The sequence below is a fragment of the Cebidichthys violaceus genome, unplaced genomic scaffold (genome assembly GCF_023349555.1).
Source record: "Cebidichthys violaceus isolate CVI_PGR_0920_01 unplaced genomic scaffold, fCebVio1.0.p SCAF_43, whole genome shotgun sequence".
Lineage (NCBI taxonomy): Eukaryota > Metazoa > Chordata > Actinopteri > Perciformes > Stichaeidae > Cebidichthys > Cebidichthys violaceus.
The window spans coordinates 1,379,654-1,393,892 of NW_027176628.1; the positions used below are offsets into that span (position 1 = coordinate 1,379,654).

Below are 14,239 nucleotides of genomic sequence, written 5' to 3' on the forward strand. Positions count from 1 at the left end.
CTGGAGAGGAGATACCAGCAGCTGCTGGAGTACACAACACAATTCAACATATGGAGGAGAAGGCAGCTTTTACTTTGAAAATACTTTGTTAGTTAAAAGTATGTGGCAGAGAAGAACTCTCACTTATGTTTACGATTCACACGTTAAAAATAAAAAGGCAAAAAAAGCTACAAAACCATCTGTTAGTTTTAGTAAAATCATGGTTTGGTATTAAATTACTACGAAATTTAAACAAAAATCCTGCAGGGATTAAAACTAAAATAAATTCCCATCTTGAGTCTGCTGAAGAAACGAGGAGCTGATAGAAGAGCAGCCGTCTCTCAGAATAACGTTGGACTAACAGCTCAGCTCAATAATTCAGATCTCCTCTGTAAACATGAATTATTGAGTCTACCAGTCGGCCGACTGCTTCACCTCTTTAACAGCTTTTCTTCTCTTCAGATGGTCGGCGTGTGACAGCAGATTAAACTACAGTACAAACAATATGAACACAGAGGTAGCAGCTGGGATCACAAACAGGTTGACGAAAGGTTGACGAACCTTTCAAGAGGCCTAAATGCTGCTGACCCACCTTCAAAATTCAGGAATATTATATATTCATACCTCACATCTGCATTTCTATATTGCTTGTTGTAACTCATGTCAGCATCATTGTGTTGTCACCGATTCACACGATGCAGGAGTCAGAAGCCCTCACGCTGAAGCTAACAGGCTAACAGGCTGAAACACTGACTGGAGCTGCTTTCATGGAGCAAACGAGTGAATCAGAGTTCATGTACTCATCGTTCTCACACTGCTGCATAACATCAGAGACCCAGTAAAGTAGGTAGTATTAATAAAAGAAGACTCTCCATGGAACAGGACGGTGGAGCTGTTAAATTTTCCTGTAACGGTTTTCCTTCTCATCTTCACACGAATCGCTAATAAAGTGTCACAATCATTTCATCATCGGGTGAAATGAAAACTACAAAGGGAAGCTTTAAAATGATAATTTCATGCATTAGCACTCACTGGATACTTCCTTTCTTTTTAACTGGATGCATTTTATTAGGAAGCGCTGCATTCATTTGCATGTTCTGGAAACTCTCACTCAGAGAAGTGTTCAACACCAAGACAGAGCTTTCTCCACTTCACTGTTGTATTTATCACTCGAACAATGATGAGCATTTAGAAAGCTGTGGTGAGCTTCACAGCTGATGGACTATTGAGTGAGTTTGATTTGAGAGTTGAGTTGATGAATATGTTTCATTATTGAACGGTGCTTCTATCAGCACGGTTCATGTACACATTACTACTTACTAAATGAATGATGAGAATACTCACCTGAAACAACACTGTGGAGTCAAACAGCCTTGTGGTCTCTGTGGTGTTGGAGCGCCATCTTGTGGCTACCTGGGTGCTTCATAACTGCACAGTTGAGGATGTGATCGGATCGTCAACCAAGTCCTAAAACTAGAAAAAGAGGAAACTAATGTTTTTTAAAAGTCTGTCACGTTCTTGTTTTTTGTTTAGTTTGTTTCCTGTTTTATTTTGAAGTTCCCCGCCTCTTGTGTCCCGTATTCACTTCACTTCCTGCCTTTCTGATTGTCTGCCCCGCCCCCTGATTGAATCCTCCTGTGTCTAATCCCCTGAACCTCCTCAGTGTATCTAAACCCTGTTGGACTCAGCTACAGAGCTAAAGAGGTTACAGTACAGACAGAAGGTGCTGGCACCAAAAACCAAGACTGTGACAGACTTTTTAAAGACCATTAGTTCCCTCTTTATCTAGTTTTAGGACTTGGTTGATGATCTGATCACATCTTAGGTCACACATGTACATCGGGTGTGTTGTCCTGTCACTTCCCTCACGGACTGATCTTGAGCGCAGCGCTAAAGACATTGCATGCTCACGTCTTGTGACGGAAACCTTCCACTGAGCTCCTCCTCCTCTACTGGGACATCTTTACCCGTTTCTATTATTATGAACAGGTAATAAAAGTCCAACGTGTTAGTGTGACGAGGCTCAGGTGAGATGAGAGGAAGGGGCTGGATGGAGGTGTCAATGGGAGGCTAGAACCTGTTGACCAGATGTTGTAGTGTGAACTCATGCTGCCCCCCCCCACCCGGTGCTCAGGTCCTTTGTGAGATATAGACCCGGGACTCTCATCTCGTCCTCCTGCAGACTGCACTGCTCTCTGTGTGACGAGAGAGACGTCTCTCTACTGCAAAGACAAACGTCTTTTCTCAATGGTCCTTATTTCAGTAGTATATGACTCACTCTGTGCTATTTAATAGTACAGAGGCGCTATGACTATGAGTGAAAACTGTCTTATAGACATCCTCAGACCATGACTGTTATCAAGTATTAAATAGTTGTTATGTACTGTTCAAACTCTTTACAAAAACTAGATCTTTGTCTTGTAAACCTACTCGTATGTGTATAGAATGACTTTGTTATTTGGGAGTCTCTTAAAGAGAATGAGCATGTTTACTTTGTGTCTGTCTGAGTGATGGACACTTGGAGCACTATCACTGACCACAGTCCATTGCTTCAAATGTACTTAAAGGGACGAGGCACAGACGTGGTCAGCTTGTTTCATGAACCACGTTGTAAATATTGTAAATAGAGGAATGAAGAGCTTTGCTCAACACGTTGGACCCAAAGAAACATCAATGAGGACATACTGTACCAATCAACACCTGATGAGCTGAGAGAGAGATGATGCTGCCTTCAGGAGCTATGGATACTCCAAATAATTGCAGGTGAAAACCGTACATACAGTGTAAGAAGCCGTGGGATTCAGTGGATATTGATAACGCATCGTTAAAGCTTTGCTTGCATTGCTGATATAATAACCACATCCCAGTTATCTGAGCATTCACAAACTCCAGACCCTCCAGATGATGAAGGTCTTCATCACCAGGAGAAGAACCTTTATCTGGATGCTCCTGTTCAGCACAGGTACTTTGTGACTTCTGGAGAAATCAAGAGAGTGTTGATCAAATATCAGTGCAAAGTAGCACATTGTTAGTAGAAGAAGAACAGACTCACGGACACTTTGAGTTGAACATGAGGAGACGTGTTTATTCCACTTCAGAGATAGTCTTGATAAGAACACATCTATGTTCATGTTGAGAGAAGAGAGGCTTGTAATGTAGTGAGAGCTGCTCTCTCCGGGGACAAGGAAGACATGATGTTCTGTTTGGACACAGAAGATGTACCACCTTCAAGAATGAGAGGAAGCTTGTTGAAGTCCATCACTCTGTTCAGAGGATTGTTTCATCAACCTCTAGCCAGACTGGACAGAGAACACTACAAACAGAACCCTGAGGAGAAACTCCTCCCACATTCTGCTGACTGACATCAGCTGTGTGTGATCCTGAACACACGGAACTATGTGGTCAGAGAGAACGTTCCTCTAGAGGAGGACACTCTGCTCCTCCAGAGAACACAGAGACACTGAGGAACCAGAACCAGACCAGAACCTGAACCCAAACCCAGGATAAAGAGGTTCAGTGAATGTGGTGTTGAAGGTGTGGAGGTGGATCAGTGTGTCAGAGGAGACTCTGTAGAAGGACAGAGAGCCAGCAGGACAGTCCACATACACTGCTACTCTACCAGAGGAGGAGGAGAAGATGATGTCTGTTACTGTCTTATTGTGACAGACAGAGTAACGACCATCATCAAAGCACCTCAGACACCAGGACTGATCATTCTCTCCAAACCAACAGTCTTCACTGTATCCTTTCCTTCTGATTCCTCTGTAACTCACTGATATAAAAGTGTTTCCTCTCTACTTGACCTCATAGTAACAGCGACCAGTCAGACCAGTTCTACACAGCAGCTGATGATAGACATCAAACCTGTCTGGATGATCAGGATATGACTGATCCTCCTTCACATATGTCACCTCCCTGTTGTTGTCAGACAGTTTGAGGTGTCTGTTCACTGTGTTTGTGTCGAGTGTGAGTTCACAGGAGTCTGATGGAGAGAACAAGACACAATACAGCTGCAGTTATTCATCTGTTTGATGATGACATCAGAGATGTGAATGAGTGATGTCACAGTTTGAAGACGCTTTGTTCTCATGAATCAAATTCAAAGCACACTCACACTTCCTCAGACCCGGTCTGACCCATCGGACTCCAGCAGGCTCCGCCCTGAAAGGAGGAGGGGGGTCAGAGCAGCATGGACACATGGACATTACATCCTGTCATCACAGAGCTTTGTTCTTCATGTTCACATGGAGCACTTATGATTCATCAGGATCTCATGTTCTTTGACTTCAGAGGAGCTTCTTGTGATGGGCCCATGACGACGGCTCATCCCGTTCACTTATTCATGATGGATTATTATCAGGGTTATATTGAGCATCATCATCATTTCACACTCAGTCTCCTCCACCAGTCAGTCACTGAATCACATGTTTAAACCTGCATCAGCTGATTTCTTTGTCCACTTGTGGTTCAGTGACAACAAGCTGTAAACACAACATGTGACATCTCATCATCTTAGAAAGGAGTCTAGTGAGTCTCACTGCATGGGCTGAGTCCCTTTGTTAATAGAACCCTCTAAAAGTTCTAACCAACGGATGCACTACCTTTAGACTAGTGAACAAGTAGCCGATTACCTGTGAAGTCTCTGACATCTAAACCCAAAGCATGGCCGACCAACGTCAAGTCTCCCTTCAGTCGCTCATGGACGCAATCAGCCAGTGTAGACCAGACTTAATATATTCATATATATATATATATATATATATATATATATATATATATATATATATATATATATATATATATATATTTACACCCACCATAGGCCACACTATGTGCACCTCCGCAATCTGCACATTTGAGCTCTGTCCCATCCTCACATTCCCCATACTCATGTTCCCCTCCACATCTTCCACACTTTAGTTTCCCTTTGCACCCTGCAGCAATATGTCCATATGTTTGTCATTTGAAACACCTCACAGGTGGTGGGACAGAAGCTCTTACAGAGGAACTTAGTCACAGGTTCCACAATGTGCTGAACACACAGGCTGACTTCATCATTACAACATATTGACTGGTAGTAGAAAATAAACCTACAGGAATAATAAGGAGGGGTAGACATCTTGTCTCCTTATTCTTTATTACAGTATCATTTATCACTAGCTTTCATATTGTACTGTACTTTGGATCAGTACTTTTCCTTCTCATGTTGGTCCTCCAGAAAGGTTTTGTTAGGATTGCAACCCGATCAGAGTCTCACATCTCATCTGCTCCTCTATTCAGAAACTGATTCTTACTATTTATGACATCAATATTTATCAAACTTGTGTTTTTATTGATGAGATACTTTCAGGTGAAGGAATATTCCTGATCATTTCAAGACTTTAAAGTCAATTCACAGGTTCACTCTAACTCAACTCATCATCTTCACATCTTCATCCTCCTAAATTACTGACTAGCAGAGGTCAATTTTCAATAAGATTTAGAGGAACCAAATTATGAATCACTTTTCACACCTAACAATTATTATTCATTATAATATTCATTTTTTGTTCTTTGTAATATTGTGAAACTTTAATATTAAATATGTGGAGACTTCAAATAAGCCCAATTGGCTTTCTGCCTCTTCCTGCACTGTGATATTATTTATCTCTGCTATGTTTGTTTATTTTTATTTTATTGTTTAAATTGTGCAAAATAAATTAATAAACTAAACTAAACTAAACATGATGACTCATCAGGAGTCTTTGTGTTTGTGTCACCTGATGAATGAAGTCCAATCTTCTCTCTCTTTTAGCTCTGTTTTTGGTCTCCACCACCTCCTGAGGGAAACATCTGTCTCTTTAGCTGCTGAATGCTCCACTATGTTCACCAGCTAGTCTCTGACTGAGTCTGTCTGCTGTTTGCTGCTGAGCAGGTAGTGAACAGAGGCTTCATCACAGCTTGTTGGATGAAAACAGCTGCTGCTGGAAACACTGAGACTGAACCAAACAGTAAATGTGCTGCAGAACCAAAACTAGGAGCTAAAAGAGGCTCAAAAGCTCTGTAGAGCTGCAGAGATGGAGACGCTTCTCTGTGGGTTCATCAGCACCACACGACTCTTCACCATCACACAGAGTCAGCTGATCCGTTGTCAATATAGAAATATTGATTGTTGATGTTTTGTTTTTGTCTTGTGTTTGTGTGATAATGACTGTTGTCTCTCAGAAGTAAAGGAGAAAGTATCCTGAAATCACTACAGCACCACAAACCCTCTGATGGAGGAGGTCGGGGGGGATGGTTGGATGTACAAAGCCGTTCGCATCCCGTCTCCTAGCAACAGTCAACACTGGTTTCTATTATCTGTAATCTGGGGTGAAAATATTACAGTTCAAGTCCGTCTGCAGCCACAGAGCACTGCCTGTGTCCCCCTAGAACTTTGGTCCAGTCCTAAATAAACCTCTTTGGGCTCTGACACACCATGTCCACAATCAGCTGTTGGTTCTTCACTGAGCATCTGTGGCCGACTGTCACCTGTAGTTTCAACAAGTCGACTCTTATCAGCCAGGGAACTGTCTCTCAGTGCAAAACAAACCACAACCAGGTAAAGCTGAACTCCTTTAAAAATTCCTATTGTGATGATTCATCAAGACGTTTAAACAGATTGTTTCTTTTTCTGTTTGTCTTTTCAAAATAATTTCTGGACTAAAGGGCAACACACACTGGTGACGGACGAAGAGTATCAAAACATCAATCTATTGTTTGATATGAGTCCACAAACCTGCAGCGTGACGACGTTGACGCATGTCAACCCATCATGATGCCATCAACGTGTCAGGATACACCACTGTCCTATTTTATAATGTTGAAACAAGACAACGCTCCAGAAAAACATCAGTTTCATCACCTTCCCTCCCTGTTTGGGCTCATCCTGGCTACTGTTCCCTGACTACTTCTGTCTGTATTGATGGTCTGATGTGGGGCACAAACAGTTTGATGAGTCTCTGGTAGTTTGAGGTCAGTGTGGTGTGTCAGGGTCACATTAACCAGGCTGACAGTTTGACAGAGAACAAGTCTCCAGCTCTACCTCCTCTATCAGACTGATTGTCTGTGGCTGCAGCAGGCCTCTTCATACCTGAGAGTTTCAAGTCTCCAGTGTGGATCCTCCAGTCCATCAGACAGCAGCTTCACTCCAGAGTCTCCTGGATGATTGTAGCTCAGGTCCAACTCTCTCAGATGGGAGGGGTTAGAGCTCAGAGCTGAGACCAGAGAAACACAGCCGTCCTCTGTGATCAGAGAGCCTGACAGGCTGCAAACACACAAAACAACAAAACAACACACATCACATAATGTGAGGGAACTGTGAGGGCTGGAAGGTTACTGCAGTACTGAGATACTGTTGGCTACTGTGGGGTTACATAAACCTTGTTACTGATTGTTTTCTAGTCACAAACAAACACCCACTAATGTCCATTAACAATCTGACAACATTACTGATAACTCATAAATAAGGACATGAAGTGGACATCAATTGAATCCTGACCTGAGAGTTTCTAGTTCACAGTGTGGACTCTCCAGTCCAGCAGACAGCAGCTTCACTCCTGAGTCCTGCAGGTCGTTGTTAGTCAGGTCCAGCTCTCTCAGACTAGAGGACTGGGAGCTGAGAACTGAGGACAGAGCTTCACAGCTTCTCTCTGAGAGGTTACAGTCATTCAGTCTGAAGACACAATGATTAAAAAAAAGTAGGAAGAAAAGATAACAGCATATTTAAGTTATGATATTTGAATCTAACTCTCTCTGTACTTACAGAGCTTTGTTGGAGGCTTTGACTACTGGCAGCAGCCTCAGAAGAGCCTCCTCTGAAGCAGAGTATTTCTTCAGGTCAAACACGTCCAGATCTTTTTCTGATGACAGTAAGATGAAGACCAAAGCTGACCACTGAGCAGGAGACAGTTCATCTGTGGAGAGACGTCCTGAACTCAGGGACTGTTGGATCTCCGCCACTAGAGAACCATCATTCAGTTCATTCAGACAGTGGAACAGATTGATGCTTTTCTCTGGAGACACATTCTCACTGATCTTCTTCTTGATGTAGTGGACTGTTCTCTCATTGGTGTGTGAGCTACTTCCTGTCTGTGTCAGCAGACCTCGTAGGTGAGTCTGATTGGTGTCCAGTGAAAGACCCAGGAGGAAGCGGAGAAACAAGTCCAGGTGTCCATTTGGACTCTGTAAGGCCTTGTCCACAGCACTCTGGTAGAGACGTTTTGGTTTAGGTTTATTTTTAAAGACTTTAGACAACTGGGAGGTTGTTTGTTCTTCTGACAGCAGATTGACTCCAGAGTTGATGAAGGTCAGATGGACATGAAGAGCAGCCAGAAACTCCTGAACACTCAGATGGACGAAGCAGAAGACCTTGTCCTGGTACAGTCCTCTCTCCTCTCTAAAGATCTGTGTGAACACTCCTGAGTACACCGAGGCTGCTCTGATATCGATGCCACACTCTGTCAGGTCGGATTCATAGAAGATCAGGTTCCCTTTCTGTAGCTGATCAAAAGCCAGTTTTCCCAGAGACTTCGTCATATTCCTGCTCTCTGGACTCCAGTGTGGATCTGTCTCAGCTCCTCCATCATATTTGACCTTCTTCAGTTTGGACTGAACCACCAGGAAGTGGATGTACATCTCAGTCAGGGTCTTGGGCAGCTCTCCTCCCTCTCTGGTCTTCAACACATCCTCCAGAACTGTAGCAGTGATCCAGCAGAAGACTGGGATGTGGCACATGATGTGGAGGCTTTGTGAGGTCTTGATGTGGGAGATGATCCTGCTGGCCTGCTTCTTATCTCTGAATCTCTTCCTGAAGTACTCCTCCTTCTGTGGGTCAGTGAACCCTCTGACCTCTGTCACCATGCCAACACACTCAGGAGGGATCTGATTGGCTGCTGCAGGTCGTGTGGTTATCCAGAGGCAAGCAGAGGGAAGCAGTTTCCCCCTGAAAAGGTTTGTCAGCAGCACATCCACTGAGGTGGACTCTGTAACATCAGTCAGGATCTCATTGTGGTGGAAGTCCAGAGGAAGTCGACACTCATCCAGACCGTCAAAGATGAACAGAACCAGGAACTCTTCAAACCTGCAGATTCCTGCTTCTTTGGTTTCACTGAAGAAGTGATGAACAAGTTCCACCAAGCTGTACTTCTTCTCTTTCAGCACATTCAGCTCTCTGAAAGTGAATGGAAATGTGAACTGTATGTCCTTGTGGTCTTTGTCTTCAGCCAAGTCCAGAGTGAACTTCTGTGTTAAGACTGTTTTCCCAATGCCAGCCACTCCCTTTGTCATCACTGTTCTGATTGGTTCCTCTCTTCCAGGTGAGGCTTTAAAGAGGTCTTCTTGTCTGATGGCTGTTTCTGGTCTGTGTGGTTTCCTGGATGCTGCTTCAATGTGTCTGACCTCATGTTCATCATTGACCTCTGCAGTCCCTCCCTGTGTGATGTAGAGCTCTGTGTAGATCTGATTCAGAAGGGTTGGGTTTCCTGCTTTAGCGATCCCCTCAAACACACACTGGAACTTCTTCTTCAGGTTAGATTTGAGTTCACGCTGACAAACTGCAGCAAGAAGTCCTGAATGAACACACAACAAAGAAGATCAATGAGTCAAAGAATAGATTTCAACATGTCATGTCCTCAAAGAATGAGTCTATGAATAAATGTTGGTCCATCTCTTGAGACTTTAGTAAACATCACATTTATCCAGCATGTTAAATCTTTAGAGAAATCCTCTTACTGCTCTACAGACAGTCAGCCAGCTCCTCCTGCTTCATCCTCCTCAGGAAGTTCAGTGTGATCTTCACAAATGCCTCTCTGCTGCTCCTCCTCTGCTCTTCATCCTCACCGTCCAGCACCTCCTCATCCTCCTTCTGACTCTCTAAGCATTCTGGGTAATCTGAACTCACAACTTTCTGGATCTTCTTCAGCTCGTTCTTCACAAAAGTGATGATGTTCTCCTCCAGCAGCTGGAACAGAACATTCTATGAATGACACAAACTAAAACCATGGAACTAAAAATCAGATCCATGTTGGACAGACTGACGATCCACTGGTCTACAAAGTGCAGCATGGAGATGATTGTGAACAGAATAGATGTAACAGTAGTTGTACATGTACAGACCATAAATATGGAGTCCAGTGTTTGATGCTGCTGGGCAGACTGACCTCTGGGAACCTCTGAGCACTCCTGGTCCTCTCTGTGGAGGAATCATGAAGAATCAGCTCACATTGTGTTTGTACGATAAACACAAATACAACAATTAGTTAAAGATGTTGTGTTCTGTCATGATTGATCACAATGAAAACCAGATGCTAAAAACTGTAGATGATAGACGACCAAATTTGTGTCTGTGAACCAGTTAGCCGTCTGTTTCATCTGTTTTAAGAACTTACTCTGGGTCATTAGAACGGCGTCCATCTTTGAATTTAATCACATGACCAATAGACCGATCACTCTTTATGGACACACAGCTGGGTTCAGGAGACTTTTCTCTCTGCTGCTGTGAACTGATAGAAACACTGACATTTACTGAACATTTATCTTTCTGCTTTCACTGGTTTTATAATAAAAGTTATGTTTTTACCATTAAAACATGTCTTTAATGGTAAATAAGGCACAGCTTCTTTCTGGTGACTTGTTTTCTTCTTCAAACAACTAGTCATTACAATGAGACAATAACTAAAACTACTAGAGTCACATATTGTAGCGGTTTGACTTGGAACTGGGGAGTCAGAGTCATGATCAGACAAAGATCATGGTTTTTAGTTTAGTACCAGTCAACTCAAGGATCCAAGTCTTTGGTCACATGACCTCTGGAATAACAACCTCTAACAACCAGATATCTCAAAGGCACAAGCAGACAACAAACACACAAAGTTCTAGTTGCTGCTAATTGATCTGAACCCTTTAGACAGTGCTCAGGGAAACAGTACACAAAGTTACCAACTCTTTATATCATGGCGTTTATTTGAAGAGTCAGCATAAATATTCCTATAGCTGACTGGTAGATGTGTGTGACACAGGGCCAGACATGCTTAGGCGCTGATCGCCACAAACTGATGTGATACATTGAATCTTGTAATTTTATACCAATGCCAGACAATACCGCTGACCTGTGTTGGGACTTCACTATAAACATCAGCGCTACCTGCAGCGCTGAGCCGTCTGACTCGATTTGGATGAAAGGAGGTAGAAACAACGTTGCTTTTAAAGAAAAACCCTCGGTGATTGTCTTAACTTTGCTGAATGAACAATAGACTCTTTTTGGATTCTGAAGGAGAAAACGGATAACTTGCCCCGTACTCCACCAACTTGATCCTACAGAAGGAAAATTCACTGATTCTTCAGAGGAAGAGAAGGATAATTTCTACGGCCCGCTCTCTTCCCATTCAAGTCGACATTAGCCAGTCGTGAGAGAGAAAATTCCTTCCCGCTGCCATATGGAAGATTTATCGCCGCGCAGCTTCACTGAACCAGTGGAGGTCCGGATCCCGGATTGAATAAAGAAATTAAAAAAACACACCGACCGCTACGAAGCCAACTCAAAGTAAGAGGATTTTGTCTGGACAGAGATAGGTCATAGTGTGTTTGTAACCTTGTTAGTTTTGTTTTAAGTTCAACCGTACTGCTCCGTTAATGCTGTGTAAAATCACTGTTGTGTTATTGCTGTCATACTTGTGTTGTTGCAATGCTGTTGTTATAGTACTGTTCCATGCAGCTATAATAGTATTTTGTTTAAGTCTACCACTGCGAAAAAGTACAGCAACTGTACTTCTATCGGTTAAAGGTCGGGGGGTGTGGCATCAACTGAGGACCTTCCTCAACAACGTATCCTTCAGGGAACGTAGGTACCGCGAGAATTATGACTCAATCATCTTCATCTTCATCATCATTACTCAGTTTGAAATCCTCACCTTTGATCAACAGAGTGGCGTCCATCTTTGAAGTAAATATGACCATCCATAGACCGGTCACTCTTCATGGACACACAGCTGGGTCCAGGTTCAGGTTCAGGTTCAGGTTCAGGTCCAGGTTCGGGTTCAGGTCCAGGTTCAAGTCCAGGTCCAGGTCCAGGTTCAGGTTCAGGTCCAGGTTGTTCCAGCTTCCTCCTGATAGAAACACCAGATACATTCAGTGATGTAATAAACCTACTGTACTCAGTGTATTTGTATTCTGTTTGAAAGCAGCTTTAAACAATCACACGTTCACAAGGATCAATGACGTCATTTCAACCAATCACAGCTCACTTACTAAACGTGTAGCATGAACTTCATCAGTGAGCAGCTCTCTTCTGTCCTCAGCAGGTCTGTGTAGAAAAGGAGCTTCGTGCTTCACTTCAACTTCAACTTCCATCAGACGAAGTGAAGCGACACAGCTTCTTACCCTTCATCAGAGAGAGGGCGTGTCCTCACGTCACCATCACAGTATGCAGTCTGACTGGTTGGACTGAGTCTCAGTCTGAGCTGCGTTCACAGGATCAAATGTCATCGTGAACACAAACCTCCTCACAGCTCAAACAAGAGTCTTTAGGATCAAACTCAGCCTCTGTGGAGAAATCATTTCAACTTGTAAAGAGTTGCTTTGACAACAGACTGGATTGTGTTGTGTCTATTTGTGTCTATGTGTGTGTGTGTGTGTGTGTGTGTGTTTGTGTTTATGTGTGTGTGTGTGTGTGTGTGTGTGTGTGTGTGTGTGTGTGTGTGTGTGTGTTTGTGTCTATGTGTGTGTGTGTGTTTGTGTCTATGTGTGTGTGTGTGTGTGTGTGTGTGTGTGTGTGTGTGTCTCTGTGTTTGTGTCTATGTGTGTGTGTCTGTGTGTGTGTGTGTGTGTGTGTGTCTCTATTTGTGTCTGTGTGTGTCTCTGTGTGTGTGTGTGTGTGTGTGTGTGTGTGTGTGTGTGTGTGTGTGTGTGTGTGTGTCTCTGTGTATGTGTGTTTGTGTGTGTGTGTGTGTGTGTGTGTGTGTGTGTGTGTGTGTGTGTGTGTGTCTCTGTGTATGTGTGTGTGTGTGTGTGTGTGTGTGTGTGTGTGTGTGTGTGTGTGTGTGTGTGTAGCTGGAGCAGCTCAGCCTCTCAGAGATCTTGTCTCAGCGTGATCATAAATCACCAGGATCGTCTCTTATCGTCAGAGTAACTCAGAATAATATTCTTCAATATGATAGTTACTTCTTCAGTACCACACTACAACTAGCTACAGCACAAGCCTGTTACCACTACAGTATGAAATGATGTTTTATTTGTCCTGTGATTTCAGAAAGACTCTACTCCATCTCAGACATCAATATTGTTCTTTTTACTTTGTCTCAGAGGTATTTTGGTTATCAGTGTTGCAAGTTGATATATTAGTAAGTATAAAACAGCAGAATAAATATAATAGTGCAGTGAAAGATATATATGTCCTGCAAAGGACTATTAGTATAATGCATCATATTTTAATGATTACATTGTATAAGTCAAATCTGAATCTAAAACATAACAAGTAACATCAGTCAGCCAGGTTAATACAGTACTACACAATGTTCCTCTGAGGTAGAAGTACACAGTAAATAGTGTACAGCTAAGTAGGATGTTTCTATGTGACTCTGAGGCCTTTTTCTGAATCATTTCGGTGGACAATTAGAATAGTAACATAACTCAATAACGCATGCTTACCTCTGTGATTCCATTGAAAACTCATTAGAGGCATAAACTTACCGGAGTCCTTTTCAGTCCGATCCAGTATTTTACAGTCCAGACCCTCCGGATGGCACATTCCACCTCATGGGACTCTCACAGCACTCTACAACTGGACTACCACCTGGAAATGAACACCGATCAACCCTTTGACAACAAGCGACTTCACTTTTTATGTCTAGTCCACGTTAAGACGTTTTGTTAGTTTTCTGCAGTTGAAAGAACTTTGAATTTGAAGCAAAACTTGAAGCAGCCAAAAGCACCGATCATCCATCTCATAGTGTGTGAATGAGGCTGTGCTCATTGTTAATCAATGACACAAAGTACACTGTATTTAACAGCTGTGTACATTTTGGATCCACGACCAACCAACAAAGAACTCATTTGTAACTTGTGGTAAACATGCATGCTGCATGTTAGAAGGAAAGGCACTAGAACCAACACCATGTCCGTTGTGTTCCACCACTAGAAGTTAACGAGTGCTTTTTGGCTTCACTGTCGCCGCCTCCTTTTGAACAAAACTTTTTTATTTTTCTGCAGAAGAATAGCAAAGCCTGTTGGGCATCTAGTGGTGAAA

At 42.9% G+C, this 14,239-nt stretch overlaps 1 pseudogene; it reads right to left on the reverse strand.

The window, feature by feature from the left end:
• Positions 1-3,043: 3,043 nt before the first annotated feature.
• Positions 3,044-11,943, reverse strand: LOC137886374 (protein NLRC3-like; annotated as a pseudogene).
• Positions 11,944-14,239: the final 2,296 nt, after the last annotated feature.